The sequence below is a fragment of the Mesocricetus auratus genome, unplaced genomic scaffold (genome assembly GCF_017639785.1).
Source record: "Mesocricetus auratus isolate SY011 unplaced genomic scaffold, BCM_Maur_2.0 Super-Scaffold_6730, whole genome shotgun sequence".
Taxonomy (NCBI): Eukaryota; Metazoa; Chordata; class Mammalia; order Rodentia; family Cricetidae; genus Mesocricetus; species Mesocricetus auratus.
The window spans coordinates 79,195,305-79,218,945 of record NW_024429184.1 but is presented as its reverse complement, the minus strand read 5'-3'; the positions used below and the strand labels follow the sequence as shown (position 1 = coordinate 79,218,945).

Below are 23,641 nucleotides of genomic sequence, written 5' to 3'. Positions count from 1 at the left end.
AGAAGGCAATACACTTGGCCAGAACAGTCAAGATGCAGGGCATGCTCAGCCATCCCAGGGCATTCCTAACACACCTGAAGAATGAGGCAAAAGAAAAGCTGACTTTATAGTTAAACCTCCAGCACAGACTGCAGAGGGGCTAATGAGGCCACACCCACAGCTGAGGAGCTATTGGCAGTCGATGGCTGCTGGGAGAAAGGGAGTCAGTATTCTCTGGGTGTGTGGCCACTGGTAGGTTGCTCATGCTCTGGTGGATGACCCCACACTAATTGGCCTCAGTGAGTTATTAGAAAACAAAAGGGGATAGGAAATTAGATCAGGAATATGTTGGGGGTGGTTCAGGAAGAGTTAAGAGGGGGAGAGTAGAGGGTACATATGATCAAAATACATTACATACGTGTATGAAATTTATAGAGTACAAATCAAGAAAATCATTTTTAAAAAGCTGGCTTGGGCTTATTTCTCTGAGTGTAGGCAGTGGACAGTCATCTGAAGTTTACTGTGTTGTAGAGTTGGTGGCCCATAATTTCACCCCCGAAGAACCTTTCTGATACTGGCCTCCATTCTAAAGTGCTGTCTACAGAAAGGTCTGGATCTAATTGTCTTCTTGTCTGAGCAGATAGACCCTACCTTCCCCCAGAACTGCATCCCCATGCCATCTGTGGGAGGATGTTTAGGAAAAGTTGGTTCTTTGCAAATGAATCTCAGGCAGGGAGAGGAGGACTCAGGAAGGCTGGGCTGGTGTCAGTCCTCCAAGCCAAGACTAATTCTGCAGTCTAGTCACTCCTCAAACATTTAGTGTATCCGGGTGATTGTTCCCTGGTAGGCCAAGCCGGTCTATCTGCTGGGCCTTTTGTCATGTTAACTGCAGCCGATCAATGGATTGAGGTCAGGACTTCTGATGTAGGTGCAAGCTTCGAGGGAAAAAAGTCTCAGAGATTCATTTTTTCTCGTCTGGTAACACTCCGGTCACTTATTTTTTCTCAGTTAGCCTCTGCCGCTCTAAAGTGGATATTGATCAGTGCTTTAATGCAAACCTGTCAAATTAATTTTGCAGACCTGGGATATGACTGGCCTAAAATTGCTTCTGCATCTGTTGTCTGCAGCAAGCCTATGAATTTTAATCACGGCCAGAATGGGTTGGTGGCTTTTTTTGTTAGAAACTTGAATAGGAAAGGTTTAAACTGTAAATGCCAGGGAATGATGCTGTTTTGTTCTTTTCAGAAACTCGTGTGGTGGAGGTCAAAGAAATTATTATGTCGGGTGTAGTCTTGGCAGATGCTGCGGGAGCTTTGCGGCGGGCTTTTCATGGCCTGCGCCTTGGGAGCTCTGGGGCCTCTGAGACCGCACAGGTGTGGAGATGCCGCTCCTTGGAGCATCAGCTCCGATGCTTGCACAGTTGGTCACTCTGGCTTGCAGTGCTGCCCGCAACTTCCGCTTCTGTTTTGATGTTCTTTTTTTAATCCAAGAGAGTGAGGCCTGGATGCCCCTCATGTACAAGACTGCCATTCTGGCTGGCTCTGGCTCAACTGCTTCATGCCCTCTGGGTGAGGTGATGTGTTTTCTGGACTCATGTTCATGCTCAAGAATGGTTGTGGTGAGTCATGCCTCCTCTTGTTACCTAAGCCCAGGCTCCTGCACAGAGGTCTGCCAGCATATAAATGCCTTAGCCTTTGCTTGCTGCACTCTTAGCCTGACCCTTCTAGCTACTACCCTGAGTTCTGACAAAAAGTACCCCCATTCCTTCAGTTCTGGGAATGGAGCCAGGGCAAACAATTCATTGCTGTATACCCTTCTGGCCACTGATCCATCACCACTGGAATGCCCTACTACTCGTATACTTGGTTTGTTTAATACTTGGACCACTGGTGCAGATAGGCGCCTTTGCAGGGAAAGAAGTTTCCAGTCCCTAGGTGTCTCTGGGGGGGGGGGGAGCATGACACACTTTCAAAATCATGCAGGGGCCCTAGTCAAGTCCTCTGAAAGTAGCCTCATGAAATGCAGACTTGACATGTTCTGGCTACATGGAACCAACAGACAATGACTCCAAGAGCATTTGGTCTCACTGTTCTTGGCCATCATCTGTTCCCAGTACTTTTAATTCATCACTTGACTTCACCCCAGAAACACTGGTGCTGTTCCCTCTGCATTATCGAGAAGACACTAGGCACAGAGATGGTGAATGAACGGCCCAGCTCACATAGCTCTCACTGGCAAAGGGGCATTCCTGTTAGTTTTACTTCCTCAGTAAAATACTAGGCTTCTCAAGGGCTACACCTGTATCTAATGAGTGGATGAAGAGAGCGACAGGCTCACAGAGAACAGGCTAGGAAAGTGTTTGGGGACAGTTTTGTTGGGAAATTTCATAAAATCAACTTTGTAAGAAGAGAGAGGGGACAGGAAGATAGAAACAGAAAATGGCTCCTCCAAATGACAATATATTTAGACTCTCCAACTGTGGGGGCCCTCTCTCTGGAAGTCTGGGAAGTAGACTAGTCGGAGCACTGGGAGATACTGGTCCACCACTCTCATGTCAGAAGGCTGGGATGGGAGGTCACGTGGGAGTCCCCGGTGGCTCTCATGAAAGCCCACAGATGGCAGTGTTTGGACTCCCTACACCTGGCCACTTCTAGTCTTTCAGAGATGTGAGAGAAACAGCAGGAACCTAGAAAAAAGGATTATAGTAGAACCTGTTGGCTAAAGGGACATTTGTCCCTGTTCTTGTGACCCCCTCATCACTGCTCCATATAACCCTTCGGCCAGTCAGGGTCTTTTACACTCTATGCTGGGGACAGATAATATGGTGGGATTCAAGGCAACTAAAGGTACATTTGAACTGTGCAATGCAAGCTTATTAGGAATTACAGACTTAGAGCTGTCATTAAGGAAGGTAAATGGGGGAGGTAGAGGAGAGAGGGGTTGAAAGAGGATGAAATCATGTTGTATTCACATCTCACCAATAAAGTAGGAATTCCTGAATACCTATTAGAGTCACAAAGTATAATGAACAGATTGTACATACCCACCAAGCATACATAGATTATACATACACACAACCCTATAGCCCTATCGATACCTTCTTTTGGGTGGAGTGGTACTGGGAGACACTCAGTCGCTCACTCCTGTCCCTGTGCAAAGAACAGCCTTTCCCATTGAAGACTTCCACAAATGCCCTTAGTTCTTCATGGCTAAGTAAACAAGATCTGGTTTGTCATCAAGGGGGCCATTCACCAAGAACATGAGGTCTGTGTGGTTGCATGAATAAAAATAAACCCTCAAGGTTAGTGAGTGTAGGGGCTCAGTCACCCCTATGACTCTTTCCATTTCCTGGCTGTGCCTGTTGATGTCATCAACACCTTTGTGCACAAATGACAGCTTATGTTCCCCTGACTCAGAAGGCACAGTTCTGTCTCCTAAAGGGAGATATTTCTGTCTCACATACGTCTGTTAAATATGGGGACCCACCTTGATTGCCTAGATTCCATTCAGCAGTTCTCCGTCCCACTCACCCTGCACATTGGTCCAATCCCTCTGGATAGGGTCTGTAGCAAGGCAGCTAGACCTAGTCATTACTTCCCACACCTGGGGGAGGGAGTCTCTCATTAGGGAGAATAAGAGCAGGAAGGACCAGAGTACAGGTATCCAGAAGTCAATTCCAATTTGAGCATCTGGCAAAGATCTGCTGATGATTTGTGGCTATGCTGAGCTTGTCAGTTTAATCTCAGGGGGGTGAATGCCCTAGCTGTCCAAATACCCACATCCTCATCACTGTCTCTGTGCTGGTGTTCTCTGGCCTCTCTGGAGAGGTCCCTATCTCCTGCCCCAGCTTCTTCAACTATACCAAGCAGAAAGCCAAGGATGTGGTAGGTGCTCAATGAATGTACCATGAATGAGTGTCGGTCTCTGTGACTCTATGAATGACTCTGAATGAAAGGGAAGGAAATGTGAAGCAATTAGACCCACACATACCCAGAGCTCATCTAACCACATGGCTTCCTGCCCTGGATCATCTGCTAAAAGCCTTGTGCCCATAATGTCAGGTTTGGGCTCCTCAGTCCCTGAGGGGAGGAGCATGGGGTTGCTCTCTGTGGTCTACAGGAAAAGGCACTGGGCTGGAGATCAGAGGGTTGTCCTTCTATTTAATACCTGTGTGGCCTTGGGTAAGCTACTTGACCCATCTTCCCTCCAGTTTCATCATCCATCAGCTGGGGAAATGCTCTCTGTGTATGACCCCACAACATGACCGACTGAACAGCTGAATCTGGAAGAGCATGGTATGGGAGAAAGAAGCAATTACCAAGAGTTTGAGCCTTCCTCAGGGTGCTTACTCACTGCAGAGACGTGAGGATTGGTGGTAGGGAAGACTCAGCCCTCCACATGGAAGACCCCACTCTTAGGAAGAAAATCCCCAGCATTAGGACTTGGTCTACTGTGTGCCCAATTCTAAGCAAAGAAATGAAAGAATATCAGTAAAAGATTCACGTGTCCAAAAGATCATATATTTACAAAGAACTCTGTGATGTGTCACATAAAGTTAATCAGTTAGTAGATATTTGTTAAGCACCTATAATGCCAGGCGCTGTTGTAGAAATCTGAAGGGAGGATGTGGTCCTGTCTAAAGTTAGTGTTGAGTATGTGTGTGTGTGTGAGTGTATATGTGTGAGTGTGTGAGTATGATATGTGTGTGAGTGTGTGATGTGCGTTTGAGTGTTTGGTATGTGTGTGAGTATGTGGTGTGTGTGTGTATGTGGTGTGTGTGTGTGTGTGTGTGTGTGTGTGTGTGTGTGTGTGTGGTAGTAGTGGAGGGGGCTAGCCCAGTACATAATCATCTTGAAGAGAAAGACCAAGATCATCAGGATGATGCCAGAATTCCAGAGAAGTTCAGTTCGTATCAACAACCCTACAAGAGTAGAGGATATTATCTGTGGTCTCATTAAAGGAGGAGCTACCAAACTTCAGGTAATAACAGACTTTGATATGACACTAAGTAGATTTTCCTACAATGGGAAAAATGCCCAACGTGTCATAACATCACTGACAACTGTAAGTTTGTTATAGACGCATGCTGAGGAATGTTAAGTTGATCCTGTTTTCACTGTGGAAGAAAAGTTCCACTACATAGTGGAGTGATGTATTAAATCACACCATCTGCCTGTTGACAAGCCATGCCAAAAGTCAAACTTAAAGAGACTGTGGTGGACTCTGATGTTGTGCTCAAGGGAGAATATGAGGATTTTTTGGGTGAACTCCAATAGCACAGGATCCCTGTGTTCATGTTTTCGGTTGGTATCAGTGATGTGCTGGAAGAAGTCATCTATCAACCTAGAGTTTACCACTCAAATGTCCAAGTAGTATCCAACTTCCTGGGGTTAGATGGAAATGGAGTGCCGAAAGGACTTAAAGGAGAGCTAATTCATGTCTTCATCAAACAATGGTGGTGCCTTCAAGAATACAGACTAGTTCAGCCAACTGAATGACACAGCAATGTCGTTGTTCCGAGAGACTCCCAAGGACACTTAAGAATAGTCGGTGGTGTAGCCAACATCACACACATCCTGATGATTGGGTATCAGAATGACACAGTAGATGAGCTTTTAGAAAACACAAGGACTCTTAATCAGCCATTTGCAAAAGATGGCTCTCCGATGATGCAACTGTGAGACAAGTCCTGCCCATCTTGTGGAAAGACTCCTATTTCTAACACATTCTTGCTCTTGGCATTTTCTCCTTCCTGTAACTGAGGGAGCTTCAGGTATGTTGAACCTATAAACTGCAATTCCATTCTTTCCTCCTCTAAGCAATTAAAAAATCTTAAAGCCCAAAATTAGAAAAACAACTGCCTTTCCAAAGTGAATTTCATTGTTCGGTGTTCTGCAGATTCCTGGGAGGATTCTATCTGGTGAGTATGTGGAGGTCCATGCAGACGCAGCTCTCCAGGTAGATGTTGTTTCTGATTTTAACAACAGCTAGCTTTGTAATTTGGGTGGAGTTTGATGACACCGTCTCCTGAAACTGTTTTATTTGGTTATTTTTGTTTGGAAAAAACACTTGCCAGCTAAGTCTGGCACTTTGTATCTGAAAAACTATTGGTGTCCATCACTAACATTACAAATACCCTCTAGGAGACACTGTTAGGCAACCTGAAATTGAAACAAAATGTGGAAAAATGATAAAAGAGACACCAGATCTATTCTTCTGGATCCTGCATACATGAACATGTATGCACATACCTTCATCTATAAACATGTGTATATACTACTCCCTCTCTCTTCCTCCATCCCTCCCTCCCTCCTCCCTCCCTCCCCCCCCTCACACACACACACACAGAGTCCTAGTGGACAGCTGACTGCAGGTGGAATGCACTGAAGAGGGCCAGTACCGAGGGTGAAAGAAAGGTTAGTGGGAAGTCTCTGCCATGGTCTAGGTAACAGGACAAAAGACCATTCTTCGGCAGGTCTTGCTCCTTCCTGGAGACTTGTTGGTAAAAATCTGTATCCTTGTGCTTTCAGCCTCCAGAAGTTTTCTCCAGGCCTTGCCCACACTCTGTATGTGATAGGACAGCAATGGACAAGGAGTCCTTGTCTTGTCAGGGTTGTTACTGCTGTGATAAAACACCATGACCAAAGCAATTTAGGAGAATTGGAAGAAAAGAATTTATTTGGCTTACACTTTCATATCACTGCTCATCATCAAAAGAAATCAGGACAGGAACTCAAACAGAACAGGAGCCTGGAGACAGGAGCTGATGCAGAGGCCATGGTGGGGAGCTGCTTACTGACTTGCTCCCCATGGCTTGCCCAGCCTGCTTTCTTACAGAACCCAGGATCACCAGTCCAGGGATGGCACCACCCATGTGGGCTGGGGCCCTTCTCCATTAGTCACTGATTAAGAAAATGCCCCACAGCCAGATGCAATGGGGGCACGTTTTCTCAGTGGAGGTTCCGTACTTTGTCAAGTTGACATGAAACTAGTCAGCATAGTCCCTCTCCTGCTGCTGTCTATGACCATAGCTTGGAAAGATACTTGATGCTAAGGACTCAGATGGTTGCACTGGGCTCACACAGGCATTCCAGAATAATCTGTTTATTTCAAATTCTAGGCCTAAATCACAGCTGCAGAGGTCTCTGTGTCTTGTCAGATAGCATGAGCACAGGTTTCCAAGGATTAAGATGGCTAGATCTTTAGGGGCCAGGACTTTGCCTGCAATGAAGACAGGGTGATGGACTGAATTTTGTAGAAAGGAAGGTAACTGAGATAGGTGCCGTATCTTCTCCAAGACACTGAGTAAAGATGGAACCATCACTTAGGAACAAGGTCTGGGAAAGTTACAGGGGAGAGAAGCTCCAATTCTGTTAGAATTATATCAAGTTTATCATAATTAGGAAAGCCCCAAACTGGGGCCCGAGATACCAAAGGAATAGCATCAAAACCAGGCACTCAGAATCCTAGCTGAACCTCGTAAGTCAATAATCAGGCACTGAGTTCCAAAGAGTGACCCGGAGCTGGAGAGGCATAGATCTCCATCAGTGGTGCTCTGAAGGGAATTGGAGGATGGATGGAGAAGCAGCTGGTCAGGCAGATTGCAGCTAATTCACTAAGCCTAGTGTTGTGGGCCATGGGGTGTGGACATGCTTGCAAGGCCCAGGGCAGCCACTCTGTGGCCTTAGGGAAGTGTATACAAGGGGACATCGGGGATACATGCAGCTGCTATAGTAACACATGTACCGTGCTGGCTGAGGGTGGTCTCACAACTACATGATGCAGGACCAGGGTAGATTGACTATTCTGTCTGGCTAGATAGGACTTAACAAGACCAGATCTTTCCCGACACCCCTGTCACCTGCAGCTGAAAGGATACATGTACCCTGGGCACTGGGGATGAGGGTGGTGTGGAATGAAAGTAGAAGCATCCTTTCCTCTTTTGGCATTGCCACTCTTAAATCAAACAATTCAATCCAGGTGGGAGAGGGCTGGCAGGGGAGGGAGGGGAGAAGAAAGAGAAGCAGACGATAAAAAAAATCAATAACGCTGCCCCATAAAATAAATTGAGATTTGTGGAATTCACTTCCACTTGACATCAGAGATGCCGATTTGGTGAATTCATTTAAGGCCAAATTGGAAGCATATCATTTTAATCTGGGCCCCTAAGCTGCCCCAGCTAGGTGGCAAGGACTTGGGGGGCCAGGTTCACGCTAGCTTTCCATGCTTGTTTGGGCCGACATTCACTGCTCTATGGGAGCTAAACCCAACATGCAGGAGAAGTAGATGGTCCTCTGTCTGTCAGGTGCTCCCGGAGCCAGGGCTGCAGTTGAGTTTGACTGCCTGGGAAGTGACTAAGAGACCAGCCAGGACTTTGGGCATCTGGTCTTGTGCAGTTATTTTGAGTTTGTGGGCCTGAATATTTCCTCCTGTCAGCAAGAATGCAGTGAAGGGAAGATATCAGAGCCCACTGCTTACTGTCTGGAGCTGTCATTTGGAGCTTTAGCTGGAATGAAGGACAGGTGACTGGGCCTGGAATCCTGAGAAAACAACAGAGACCAGTTAAGTGTAACCCGAATTTCCTTGATTTAGATCTCCCCACCCCAAAGAGGACAGGAGACAATGCATCTTAACAGAGGTTCACACCCAGCCTCCTGGAAGCTTTTCAGCCCAGGACACAGACTCATGGTTGCACAGTCTATATACTGGCACGCTAAGACTGGGGAGGAGCCATGTGTGACCCAAGAGAACAGTAAGGGGTCAGGCAGGTGTGGCTAGGATAATTCAGAAGTGTAGGTAGACAAAGAAGCATCTGGAATGGGCACGTTCAGATGCAAATTCCGACTGCAAAACCTGGCTACTGGGCTCCCGTGCCTCAGTTTCCACACCTCTCAAGTGGGAACAGAAGTAGTGATCTTATCACAGAGGACTGTCCTATGAGTGTTCTTGCTATGGGAATCAGCATGGCCACTAGGTAAGTAATTTCTCACAAGCCATTGAGCCTTAACCAGGCTCAGTGTTCTCCTTCATAAGGTAAAGGGTCAAGGACGGAATCAAATGTCTTCCCAGCCCATGCCATACTGGACTTGCTGGAGGCTCTGCCCCAAGGGGTGTTTTCCCATCAAGAGATTATCTCAGCAGCTTCAGCCCCAAACTCCGGAACCATGGACCAAGACATTTAGGGATCTGGAAATGGGAGCTGTCAACTCATGAGCTGCCCAGGAAGGGCAGCAGTGGCTAGCAAAAAACCAAATCCAAGGCTATGCCCTCCCAGAGCCAACCCTTCCTTGCTGTGCTCTTGTTATGGGCTTTAGGATTCCAGCTTGATTTGACCTCCTCAAATTGAATGTTCACTTTAGCCTAGATTTGCAAAACCATTTGTGAATGCGCCTGTGCATAGGCTGTTTTCTCTAGGGTTTTAAAGAAAAAACTCATTTCAATGTCAAATTCACAGCTCCAAATTGAAATGTATTCTGAACAGAGTGAGTGGCTCAGAATTCCCGGGCCCTCGATCAGCAGCACGTCACACTGTAATCACACCGTTCTTTGTGCATCAGCTGCAGGCCTGGAGAGGAGAATAGAAGATAACACTGACCCTTTACAGCGAAGAAAAGACTTTTGTGTCAGCTCTCTGAAAGGAGATGATGGGGGAGAGGGACACCTGAATCAACCTATCAAGGGAACAAAACCATTAGGTTCTTCAGCCTCCTTAGCCAAGATTGGTTCCACTCGATAGTTTCTGGAGTTTAACTCGAATTTCTTCAAATGTATTGGGAGGGAAGGGGGAACTGGAGCATTTACTTGCTAGCACACCTTGGTTCATTTAGGTCAAAGATGATTCCTTAGTATCTCCCTCCTCAGAACACACACACACACACACACACACACACACACACACACACATGCACACATAGCGAGCACACACTCACACACATGTCTACACACACAAATGCATATGCACAAGTGCACACATGTACTCACAAACCCAGGAACACATGTGCACACTCACGCACTGACACACAAGTACACACACACTCACACAAAAGTCACACACACAAATGCATACACACACTCACATATTCACAAACACATATACATACACTTGCACAAGGGCACACACACAGGAATACACATATACACATACCACATATGTGACACAAAACATACCTACTCATATAACATATGTGTAGGTACTCAGATCCGTGCTGCACACAAACGTACTGTGCTTTCCAAGTTTAGTAACACAGACACATGCTTTCTTGTTTTAAAACTGACACTATAAGACCATTAATTGGATTAAAAGAGAGAAATCTGGATGAGGCTGGGGTTACGTCATTTCAGGGAAGGAATTCTTGTTAATTTCCTCAGGATGCTTACGATTAAGTAGAAGACTGTCTCCATTCTTAGGAGATGTGGGCTGAAGTATTTAGGATAAAGTTTCAGGTGTCTGAAGCTTGCTTTAAAAAATGTGCATGGATGTTTTTACCTGCATATATGTCCATGTACCACATGTATGCAGAGCCTATGGAGATCAGAGGAGAGCATCAGATCTCCTGGAACTGGAGTTGTGAGCTGGTTGTGAGCTGTCAAATGATGGGAATTTAACTGGTGTCCTCTGGGACAGAAGCCAGGACTATTAACCACTGAGCTGTCTCTCAAGCTGTTGGAATTTGATGTTAAGTGAATTAAAGAAAGAAGGAGAGACAGTCAGACAGACAGATATAGAGATAGACAGAGGCGGGGGTGAGAGACATAAAGAGGTTACAAGAAGAAAGAGGAGGGAGAATAAACCAGGTTAGATGTTAGCAATCATTAAATCTGAATGCAGGTCAGAGATACAGTCATTGTTCTAGTCTTTAAATACTTTTTCAAAAACCAAAACCAAACCAACCCAAACAGTAACCACTTATACCTTTCTGTGTTTGAGAATGAAGGCTGCACGTGGTCTGGCACCCAGGTCCTTCTACCTGCTACTTGGCATGGTGATGCTCAGGCTAGCCATTCTTTTGAACTCCATACCTAAAGAAAGAAGTCACAACAGGCCAAGCAGCACAGGTCAGCCCAGACCATCTCTCTGCCTCTGCCTACCAGGGAAAGTCCCAATCACATCTCTGCTTTGGAGACCCCCATAGCTTGTTGCTCGTTTCCTCCTGTGTTCTGGTCTATCCCAACCCCTCTCTGAGCACATCAGTATTTTTCTCAGAAATCCATTCTTCTCCCAGAGACTGGCCTATGCTGTTCTAATGATTCCTTTCCAAATAGTTAGGAGATAGATTGGGGATGGGTATAGAACATCAATGTTTCCAATGATCTAATCAGTTAAGCTCAAGGACTTTTAGGACAGGTCCCCTCCTAGAAGTATAGAGGCATCTAGGAAATAATCATGTCCTGCCTCATTTTTGGATATCAGTAGGCTTTGATGTCTCCATCTGAAGTAGTTACAACCCTGGCATAGAGAAGCCATCTGGCCTCAGGACCACCTGCTATAGGGAGCATCTAAGTCACCCATTTTGAAGTTGAGTTCATTTCTTACATCTCTGACTGATAATACGCACACTGTCCAGTGCTTCCCAACTTGCAGTTGAATGGGTTAGTTCCTGTTTTGATCTTTTCTGAGTTTCTTTTGCTCCCCGGGGACAGATATTTCATTAGATTCCTCTTTTGTTTCCTTGTAGAATCCTGATCCACTACTGGCAATGAAGCCAAAAGGATGTTTGTTATCCAGGGAGTTGGCACGTCCTAATGTCTCCTGCATGGTTTCCTCTCAGCAAATATTCCAGAGGATTTACCTATCTCTCTACCTTTTGAGAGTGAGCTGGTCTATAAATACAAAAGTAGGAAGGAAGCAGGGAGCAGAGGTCAAATTAAAATATCTATTTAAAATGGTTTCTTGGGGAAAGTGTTCCCATGGTTTCCAAGAGCAGTACAGCAATGTGACCAAACTTTTCCCCGCCCATGTGCTCCTTTGACATTTTAACTGGATCATCTTCTAGAATTTTTGATAAAGCTCCCAAAGGTGAAGAGGACAACTCTACTAACCTAACTGGAAAGTTTCTATCCAGAAATTTCCTACTATTTAGGAAGATTTTTCTCAAGCTTAAATTCTTATTCTTCATATTTTTTAAAAAAATAAAGCTCTATGACTATACCCCAAATGAAATTTCTATAATATTACCTATTCTCAGCTTCTGTTTTCTTGAGATTCCAAAGTGACCAGCCCCCAGAACTGTGCTGGTTTAAATCATCTATGGTCACATAAAGAGTTCACACGAGAGTAGGAGAGCCCCGGCTTCATCTGAACCATTGACCTCCTTGCACACTTTGTTAACTATTGCTGAGCCTGCTTACTCTTTCTCTATGGGACCAGGATTAATTGTATTTGTGCATTATTTCAAATGCCTTTGATAGCTGAGATGTGTTCATCAGGGCCATGGGTCTCAGTTACAAGAGTCAAAGGTTTGGAGAGACAATGAATTTCCACAGTCTTAGAGGTGCTAAGAGCCAAGGGTCCTCATCAATTCCCGAATCCAAAGCAAGGCTTTTATCAGACAGGGAATGTGACACAGAACTGGAAATAAGAAAAGATAGGGAACAGAACAAGTGACCAGATGGCTGCGCGAGAAGGCAGAGGCAAGGTTGGATCAGGTTCTCTTTACAGGTCCTGCCCCCACCATGGGCACAATTGAGAACCACAGGGTGCCCTTTCCTGGGCCTCTCCATAAAATTCATCCAGGCAGCAAAACCTCCCTAACCATTTCCCCTACCATTCTTCTGCCTACAAATCTGTGGCTCACTACACTACAAAAACTGACTTGACACACTCTACTCTACACAGCAAGGACTGCGGGCACTTTGGGGACACAAAGATGAACTATAGATGTTTTGTCTTGAAGATGAAAGATGAAGCATGGGCAGAACACTATGTATGAGTTCTCTGAACTGTGCCATTATCCGGTGCCTAGAGCACACTCCAACACATCGAAGCACACTGGATGAAAAAGTATTAACACGTGTCTACACAATAACTCATGTCTACACTTGCCCATGGAGATCTGAATGAACCTCACTGTGCCTCAGTTTCCCTACATGCAAGCTGTAGACAATGAGAGAGCTCTCCTCAAAGAGTTATTGTGAGCATCAAATGAGTGAATACATGTGAAGTGTCTTGAATGGTGCCTAGTACATAGATTGTGCATCAGGAATGCTTGCTGCCTTACTGTTTTTTTTTCTAGCTCAAACTAGGAGTAGTAGGTGTTAATGAGGACCAAGATGCCAGTTGCCTCTGTTAAAATAATTAAACAGGTGTGGGCATCAGACTGAAATGATCCTAACACCTTGGATTCTTACATAAGCAAACCAAAAACCCAACTTGGACTCAGTGCCTGTAAATCACCAATTTAAAGGAAAGCCAGCCAGGTGTCGGGGGCCAACTGGTTATTAATTACATGTTTTGAACCTCCCATCAGGGTGGGCCAAACAAGACACTTTAGCAAAATCTAGCCTGTCAGACAGTTGATTTGTTCTACTGACACATTCAACCTGTAATGACTCCTCCCCCACTTCATGGAAATGCTGGAAATGCCCAATTCTTGAATTGCTGTCTGCTCAAACAAACTAACACTTTTATGTGCCAGTGTTTATCTTTCAATACCGGAATAGTGTGTAGCTGGCTTAGCTGACTGAGCCTTCAGGTTCTGAGATCCGAGGCTATCATTGTCCATGCCTTACCCATCGCCACTACCAGGCAGGGGAGCTTGTTACAGCCATTTGGGCACATCTTTGTAAAGTCCTCAAGCTTGCCCATGTCCTTGCTGCTCAGTGTTTGGTTCTCCATCAGCAGTTATGTCTATAACACAAAGGTAGTGGGCTCTCTTGTGGTTAGAGGTCCCATTTTCATTAACCAAGTCCCACCCATACTGCAGGGAAGAACCTGTTCATTCTAGGACCTGATGCTTCCACCCTCCAGAAGCATCCAGTGCCTGGATCATCTCTTCCTCCCAAGAAGCACTCCCTAGGAAGTACTACAGAAAACCAGGTGGGACATAGCCTCTTCCTCAATTTGTAGGTGACTACATGAAGCATATGCCCAGACAGCAGGTTGCAGTTCTATATCCAACTCCCCTTTGTCTACTTCTTCAAGCTTCACTCTAGTTGTTCCCCCTTCCCAGATCCTCCAGTTCACCTTCTCCTTCCTCCAGGTGCCTCCAAATTCCTTCTTTAGCATCCTGTTTCTCTAAGCCCCAGTCCCAAACCTAATTTGCACGTTCAAATGCAGCAAGGTGCTTAGCAACACCAAGAGACTGTCCCTAAGCAGGATCTATTCTCCTAGGGAGGCAGGGGTGGCTTTGAATAGCAATATTATCTTCTTTTAAACATCTGGATCTTTTCCTCCTTCAAGATGAATACTTGAGTTGGTTCTGATGATGGTGAAGTTTTCCACAATAGTTCCCCAGCAGGGCTGTCTCTGGAGCCTAGGTTGAAATGTTCTTATTGAGCATTGGGAGCAGTGTTCTCTTCCTTGCTGGACACTTTTGATCCTTCCCTTCTCCATCATGCATTCTTATCTCAATCCCTGACCCTGGCCACTCACAGGAGCTGTTCCCTGATTGGATGCCAGTGACCCTTGCTATTCTTCCGTGGCCATCTGCTCCCCTGGTAGCTGTGGTGTAAGGGTAACCTAGATCTCACTGAATAGTGGCTCCTCCTGCAGGATGTGAGCTCTAGAAGGAGGGACCCAAGACATTCACAGTGGTTCTCAATGCTTGTGGTAGAGTCAAGTGTTCAATGTTCACTTGAGGGTGGTGAAGATAGTACCAAACATGACAACTCCTACAGGCTTGATGGCGTCTGTGCGGTGCCTTCCTTCCTTCAACATCCATTTTTTAAAAACCTTTTGAAACCTATGAGCTTCCTGTTATCTCTCAGAAAATGCTTTTCTCCTTCAATCCACCAGAGCTGTTGTAGGCAACAGCCTAAACCTGTTTATTACCTGTAACACAGCAGTGGCCATGTGGCTGTCTGATCTGAAGCTGGAACTGCTACCAGGCCAGGCTTTTGTGCCTGTCCCCAAGTTCAGGCCTGACCCAGAGGATCCAAAGGCTTGATGATGAATGAGTGTCAAGCAGGACCAGGAGGGCCTAGAGAGATCTCTTTAGACTTAACTAGCCCTAAATCAATGGCAAACCTAAGGAGGATCAAGAGTGCACGGCCAGTCTGGGCTACATGGGATCCCACCCATTCTCAGGTAAAAGACCAACCAGGTGTTGATCTTAACCCTAATGCCTATGACTTGATGTTAGGCACAGAGCAAGGGGTTGTTTCTCTACAGGAGTGCCCAGAGATTCCTCTTTGCCACCTGGGTGCCTGACACGCCACCTGTTCTTCCCTCAGATGACTCTGTGGATAGCCCTGCTTCACCACGGTCTGTCTGTCTATAAATCTGCTTATCCAAGCCTCAAATACCACCTTTCCCAGGAGCCACCCCTAAGCAGCTCTCCTTCCCTGGAGCCTTTACACACATGGCCTGGGTGGGAGGACAATGATTTTATTAGCGAGTGTTTCCCTTCTGAGCTGTCAGTTCCTCACAGGCAGAATCCAGGCTGAGTCTTCTGCGTATCACTAATCCTCAGTGCTGGGGCCAGGTGAACCATGGGAATAAGCAAATGAAATAGGGGCCCGGCCTTAATCATATGGTGCTACTTTTTCAGAGGACTCGGGTTTGCTTTCCAGTACTCACATGATGCCTCACAACCCAACTTTCCATATCTAGCCTCAACCAGCTCTGGCCTCTTCTTTCTTAAGTTTGGAAGTTTCACAAGGACACTTGAAACATGAGAACAAGAAAATATTCTTTATCCTTCTCAACATTTAGAAAGCTGTTTTGGGGAACCAAAACGCAAACACGCAACTGGTCACTTGAATCAGGACCAGAGCTCAGAGCAAATCCACAGTGAATACAAACCTTGCCTTCCCCTTACATTGCTTCTCAGGGTCCCATTCTATGGTCCAGAGCCACCTTGAGACCCTGCTTCAATGGCTAACAGACAAAAATCCAGTGATAAGATGAGCTACGGTCGAGCTCCCACAGCCCAAGCATATCCAGCAACAAAAGCCTCTCCTACCCAGCCCCACAAAGAGTTGAGGCTCTCCTGATACCCCTCAGTTACCCTAGCTTAGTAGCTCCCCCTCCGTATGCTCAGCCCATCAGGTGCCCTGAAGTGGTCTGCTTGCTGCTGAGGTGTTGTTTTTTGCTTTCTGTTTCTGACAGTGCGATATTGCATATAATAACAATTACCAATGACCTCCACTGGGTTGTCCAATCTCATTATTGCCAATACATTTGGTACCTGCCACTGCCAATTTGCCTCAGCTGAGGTTTTATTCAGTGGGATATGATAAAGCTGTACAGCAATCTTTTTCCATTTAAATAGTTTAATTGAGGAAAGCTATCAGATGTTTCCAAATTTAATGTATACAACAATTTGCTTTTTCCTATCTCTTTTCAGAGTTGAGTTGGAAGCAAATGACATCTGATTCTTATAGAAGGAAAGCAATTACATTTCGGCGTCTGCCTTCCCCGGCTTGCATATGTTTTTAAACATAAAAAGAAATTCTTAATATGTAATTGTCAGGTAATAAAAAGGGAAAAATATTTTACTTTGCGTTTATGAAGTAATTTTTCAAAAGCATAAGGGAATTACATGTTAATGTTTTATGTTTATGACTTCACTCTAATATCGTACTATTTCTCCAAGTTTGGGTGCCCCCCTTCTCTGAAGATGAGAAGCTGAGATGTGAGGCTAGCTTAAACCCTGCCTTCTGCCGGAGGTGAGCTTGTGTACACAGAGCTCCCGAGTCAGAGCTCTGGCCCTGGGGACCCTAGTGCAGCGCGAGCTCTCCTACTTCACAACTGAAGGACTTCCTATCGCAGTGTAAACTTCTTGGGAACAGACAGAACTCCCTCTGCATCCTTAAGTTTCCACAAGCCTCAGAGAAGGGCAGAGCATTAAATAGATGATGCTCAACGAGCACCTGTTGAACAAATTTACTGAATCAACTATCAGATAACTAATAAGCAAATAATTGTAATGTTCTTATTTCAGCACCCAGCGCTTGGCAGAAAAGCTCAGAGGAGATGAATATATATATGTGTGTGTGTGTAAGTGTGTGTATGTATGATGAACAGATGGAAGAATGGGTGGGTGAATGGAAGGGCAGGATGGGTGAGTAGTAGAAGAATGGATGGTAGGTTACTGGATAAATTGGTGGGTAGGTGGGTGGATGGATGAATGGTAGGTGGTTAGATTGACCGGTAGGTGGTTGATGGGTGGGTGTGTGGTAAATGAACAGCAGGTAGTAGATGTATGAATTAATGGACAGACAAATAGACAAAGGACAAGTGGACAGATTACATTCAACTCACATGATATCCTCAGTTGAGTCAGGGATGATAACACCAGACTAAGATCACTTGTCTCCAAGCATTTTCAGGGGCTGGAGAGATGGTGAGAGTGGTCACGGCTTTTATGGATGACTAGAATTCAGTTACCAGCACCAACATGGTGCTCACAACTACCTGTAACTCCAGCTTTAATGTATCTGATGCCTTCTTCTGGCCTTTCTGGGTACACACACACACACACACACACACACACACACACACACACACACACACACACATTTTTTTCCTAGAAAGGACCAGGGCCTACTTAAGGAGTCATAAGGAACCAAGAGGACTATAAATTTACTATAGTATTTATGGGACCTTATGATTGCAAATTTCAACTCAATCCTGGGAAGCATGCCTACCAGCTCTTCGCTGTCTCCAACTACTTCAAATTACATCTCAACTGACGAGACTTCAATGAGGAAAGGAAACAGGTGGTGCGACTGCCTCGCATATCTTCCCTCCACAAGACAGTCTGTCTGTCTCACCTGCACCTTCTTCTCTTCTCTTTGGGCCTCATGGAAGAGCTGCCCGTCTGGCTGAAGCTGAGCTCTCCATTATATACTGCACCAATGCCCTGTCCTGCCCGAGCCTTGGTCGTGCTTGAACCTGCCCATCATCTGCTTCTCCTTTCCTGGACCACTCCTGTCAACATGCCAATGCATCAGCATGCTCTGCTCTGGTTCCTAAAACAAACCAAGCAATAATAAAGCGAAACTGCCTCCTCAACCTTACCTCTCTGTCAGGCTGCCACAGGAAAACTTCTGGACTGTGTGTGGGGGTTTCCTCCAGCACCTTTCCTCCCATCTTGTCCATTAAGTACCCCATTTGGCTCCCTTCTTCACAGCTCCATGAAAGTGTTCTTGTTTAGGCTCCCAGTTTTACCCTCCCCCTATGAAACCCAGTAGATAATATTTGGAGCTCATACTGCCCTCTTCATAACAATTTATCACCAGAGTCTTTACCTTGATGGTCATTCATCATTCATTCATTCATTCATTCATTTGTTGCCGTTCTCCCACTCTAAAGTGTAAGCTCCTTGAAGGGAAGACATATGATCTAGCCTACTGATGTACCCTTAGTGCCTATTCTGCCACCTCCTCATTTAGTTAATACCAAATACCTGAGGATGTTACCCAAAGCATTGGCTACAACCATCTAACATCTACTCCACACTGCCAAAACATAGAATAATATCAGATTTGGAAAGGATCTTGAATTGTTTGGATCAGGGTACTCTTGATCTAATCAAGGAAGTATTTTTTTTCATTATCTAACTGCTAAAGTTTCTCAAAGAATTAGTGCTCAAGCCAAGTTCTCTTGCTTCTCTGGTCAGGTTCTATCTACAGCACCTGGCTCTTTGCCATGTGAAAGAGCCTGGTGCTGTGGTGTTTGCTCGTGGTAGGGACAGAGGTGTGTAAGCATGATCTCCCAAGACCAAAGGAGAGTCAGTATCCAAGCAAGAAAGAAAACTGTGCTTGGAAAATCTGAATCTTTCTCAGACTTGTAGCTAGGGTTGTAACTCCATGGTGGAGTATTTTTGCGGCAAGTATGATGTCTTAAGTTCAATCCGCAGTTCTGGAACAATAACAAATACATAAATAAATAAATAAATAAATAAATAAATAAATAAATAAATAAAACACTGACTGTGGGGCCAGGGAGGTGGCTTAGTCAGTAAACTACTTGATGTGCAAGCATGTGGGCCTGCATTCATGACTCAGCATTCACGGAAAACAGACCAGCAAAAGAATAAGGCATCACAGAAACTGTCGGCTTCCCATCTGTATGTGGAGGTATGCACTTATTTCTGAAGCCCCTAGTCAAGTTCATCGGACCATTCATCTTTCTTTGCACTAATGCTGTATCTATCATCTGAGTTTTTTTTAAAGAACCAGTTCCCAGGAGTCAAATTGCTAGGTTAAAGGGCACCTATCTTACAATTCAATAATTACTTCCTAGTTCGATTCTAAACACGTATCATGATTCACCTTACCCCAGTCAGATGGATGGAAGAGACAGCTTTTCCTCAGCAGCTGTCACCCTATGCTCCTTACAAACATGGTCCTGGAAGTGATTTCACTGTCACTTTGTTATCTGATGACTAAGTAGAGGCGTTGCACATCTTTTCATATTTTTGTTGACATTTGCATTTTATTTTCCCTGAAGGATTTCTCTATATCTTCTGACTATTTCCTCTCTCGGTGTATCATTTTATTATTAATCTTATTATCTTTCATTCTGTGTGGTTATTGCCCCCCCAGAATTATATAAATGGTTTGTATTGAATGAATTCTTTGTTTGAATTTCCACCGGTGTTGGCTTTAACATGTAGGAGTTAGGCTCAATCAAGTGTCAGACTGAGCTACTAATTATGACAGATGGCCTGAGTTTTAGGATGGAAATCTACAAAAATAATATGAAGCCCCTGCAGCCAGTTTCTAGAATTAGGATGCCCTAGTGACTAGAGTTCAATATAATTACTTCAAGTTTTGATCACCAAATGAGTTCCAGAGTTGTCACCTATGAAACAGATGTAACAGTGTGCACCTGACTGGGGTGAGGTAAGAATGAACGGAGGAACTTTTGGTAGAGTGGATGACACACAGTAGGTTGTCAGGTGTGTTTAAGGCAAGTTTCCCCTTCTCAGTCTTAATTATTTAATAACCTAAGAGAGAAAAAGAATCTCCAGGCATCACCTAGGACAAAATTTGTGAATCACATGTGGTCTTTGGCCTTCCAACCTGGGATCACAGTGTGCTCCATCTCCTGGGTTCTCTTGTCTCCCAACCCTATCCTCTTCATATTTATAATCCAGAATTTCTTGTACATGGAAGACTGAGGTAGTTGGATGGCAAGTTTGAGTCTCAGCCGGCATCGGTCAACGTTTCTCTCTAAAGGTGTCCCAAGCTCCTGGGATCGCCTGATATTATTTTGTGTGACATTCTAAACATCTTGTCATTGTCCCCACTTCTTGCGTTTTTTGAGGACAAGACCTAGAAATGTGCCAAGAGTCACTCTCAACCTTAAAGGACTCCCCTAAACCCTTTCAACAAGCAAGCCCAACCTCTTCGTATAGAAAGAAGAGAAGTGGAAGTAACTCGAAACTGTGTGTGCTTCTGTGAGGAGTCGGCCACCACCGCAGTAGTAAGTTTGCCGCTCTCGACTGAGTGCCGCTGGACCCTCTTCACGGGCAGCCTGTCACAGTTTGGGGAAAGGGCACATCTGGACTGTGTGTATGTGTGTGCATGCACTGAGTGCAGACACATGGGAGAGGTGGACACCGGTGTGCTCCACAGCCAGCTTCGTAAGTGGCAGATGACTCCTGATGACAGGAAGTGGAGAGTCGCTTTCCGTTGTCAGTGTTTTCTTGGAAACAGTCCAATGTTATTAGGGGTAGAAGTATTTACCTCCAACTTACCCCGTATGAGAAGGGAGCAGAAGTGCTTTGACACTAGTGTGAAGCAGAGTCTAGACTCAGGTTGTCCTAAACACACTGTCCTTTACAGGCTTAGGCCCTGGAGAGCAAAGGTAAAGTTATGTAAGGTATAATGCCAGTCAACATTCCCACCCCAATCCCTCTCCTAAAGAGTCTAAAGTAGGCCACGGAGGGCGTGGCCAGCCCCCTGTCAATGCCCCTGGGCAGGCCTGGGGTGGGCGAGCAGAAATGGGCAGCAGAACACAGCCTCAGCAGGGATTTCCATCCGCCTCACCAGCTTCTCCCCTGGTGCAGGCAGAGAGCAGAAGCCCCAGCTTATGCAGGAGGTCAGGGAAAGCGATTTCAATTAGAGGCGGATCACCAAGGTCTCAAGCCAACACAGACAAGTTGTGTAACACCTGCCGCATGGCGACCTAAGTCATTTATCCTCTGTGGAGCCAGTCAGCCGGGGCTTTGCGAGAAGCCCTTGTGTACACCCCATCTCCAGTCTCTTTCTGACTTCTGAAAGGAAAGGGAGATAAAAGAGAAGCAGAAGAGGTGGCCTGCTGCTAAACTGCCCATCTCTGTGAGAGGGAAGAGGGAGGCAGAGATCAGCCTCCAGGGCCAGACAGAAGTCAAGTCTCTGTTTTTCCTTTTCCAGTCTGAATCTCTCACCCTCAGCCCACCTCGCCCTGGAAGTCCCGTGCATTTGTCAAGTCTGAGCGTCTGCTCTACCTGGGTCTGTCAATGGCTCTTACGTGTGGTTTCTTTCTCCATCTCCTAGTGTCAGGCCTTAATTCTATCTAGCTGGCTGCCTTACGTCCCACATTCTAATGTCATGTTCATTGCTGGCTGCAGGATGTGCAGAGCGCCCACTTCTGTGTAACGTAGGCCGGGATGGTGGGATGATGCTAAGAGCAAGGTAGGGCGTGGTGCTGAGGTAAAAGGGGGAAAGCCCAGTGGCCCTCGCAAACTCCTGAAGCTGTCCCTGGAGTCTGCATAGCCCCCCCTCCCTGCAGGACAAGTGTGCCACAGGACAGTGCGATGCACCTCCATGTAGGAAGGGCGTGAGGCAGCTCCACGTAGGACAGCCGTGCCAGCTAAATGACCCTGTGAACAAGTCCAGCAGAGAGGCCAGCTTATGATGAAGTCTGCAAAATGGCAGCCAAACTGTTCACTTTTATATAAACAGCCCATGTTTAGGCCAGTTTTAATTTTTAGTTTTTTTAAGTAAAAATAATTTATTAGTCAGCCATCAGTATCACATTTATATTATGAGCTGAAATTTCATTTTAGCAAAATAATGTTAATTTTTAAATTTTTCTTATTTAAATTAGAAACAAGCTTGTTTCATATGTCAGTCCTAGCTCCCTCTCCCTCCCCTCCTCCCCTGCCCCCCTCCGATCTGCTCCCCCCCAATCCCCACTTCACTCCCCAGGGAGGGTGAGGCCTTCCATGGGGGATCTCCAGAGTCTGTCATTTCATCTGGGGCAGGACCTAGGCCTTCCCCAATGGAATGGGCTCCCAAAGTCCATTAGTATGCCAAGGATAGATACTGATCTACTAACTGAGGCCCCAAAGATTGCCAAGGCCTCCTCACTGACACCCAAATTTAGGGGGTCTGGATCAATTCCATGCTGGCCTCTCAGCCATCAGTCTGGGGTCCATGAGCTTCCCCCTTGTTCAGGTCAGCTGCTTCTGCGGGCTACATCAGCCCTGTCTTGACCTCTTTGCTCATCACTCTTCCCTCTCTGCAACTGGGTTCCAGGAGTTCAGTTCAGTGTTTAGCTGTGGGTGTATGCCTCTGCTTCCATCAGCCAGTGGATGAAGGCTCTAGGATAGCATATAAGGTAGTCGTCAATCTCTTTATTGGGGAAGGGTTTTTAAGGTAGCCGCTCCACTATTGCTTAATTTGCCAGTTGGTGTCATCCTTGTAGATCTCTGGAAATCTCACTAGTGCCAGATCTCTCCTCAAACCTATAATGACTCCCTCTATTTATGGTATCTCTCATCCTGCTCTCCTCTGTTCTTCCCCTGACTTAACCTTCCTGCTCCCCCATGTCCCCCTCTCCCCTCCTCTTCTCCCCTGTCTTTCTCCCAGCTTTCCCCCACCCCATGCTCCCAATCTGCTCAGGAGATCCAGTTTTAGAGCTTTCATATGGTCTGATGTGTAGCAGTTAGGTTTTGAGTGGACAATATTCTTTCATTCTCAACTGTGTTTTAACCCTGGCAGAGTGGTCTGGCTACCTTGGGAATGAAGAAAGGACGCAACTTGGAAAGTAATTAATTTTTTTCTTTAATAGAAGATTCCTAGAAGTATAAAACAATCCTTGCTCTCAAGGCCTTGGAATCACCAGTTAGACAAAAGTCGTATTAACAATACAAATGTGTGTGTGCACAAGTGTGCATGAGCACTGTGTGTGTGTGTGTGTGTGTGTGTGACAGCAATGTCCCAGGTGTCCTAGCTCAGAGGCCCAGGCTCTAGGCTCATTCTGCTACTAGAATGAATGACCTCAGCAAAGCCACTTAACCTCTGCCAAATGGGGCCTCCATTGCATTCCAACTCACCTCACTGGGGTATTGTGAGAATCAACGGCGATAATGGGTGTGAGACTTTCAAAGAATGAACATGCCTTAGGTGCCCCGATGCTCAGTTTGGGGCTGGGCTGCCCTCGCCAGGATGGATAGCTTGCAAACCTAAGGAGCAACCGAGCCACTTATGCAGCCTGTGCTGTTAGGCACATTTCCAGCTACCTGCTTTAACTGTTGAAAAACAGTGTGCAACCCAGGGAACTGGA

General features: G+C 45.7%; 1 pseudogene; it reads left to right on the top strand.

Annotated features, from left to right (window-relative positions):
* Window positions 1–1,588: 1,588 nt before the first annotated feature.
* On the top strand, window positions 1,589–5,537 carry LOC101843146 (annotated as a pseudogene).
* The last annotated feature ends 18,104 nt before the right edge of the window (window positions 5,538–23,641 follow it).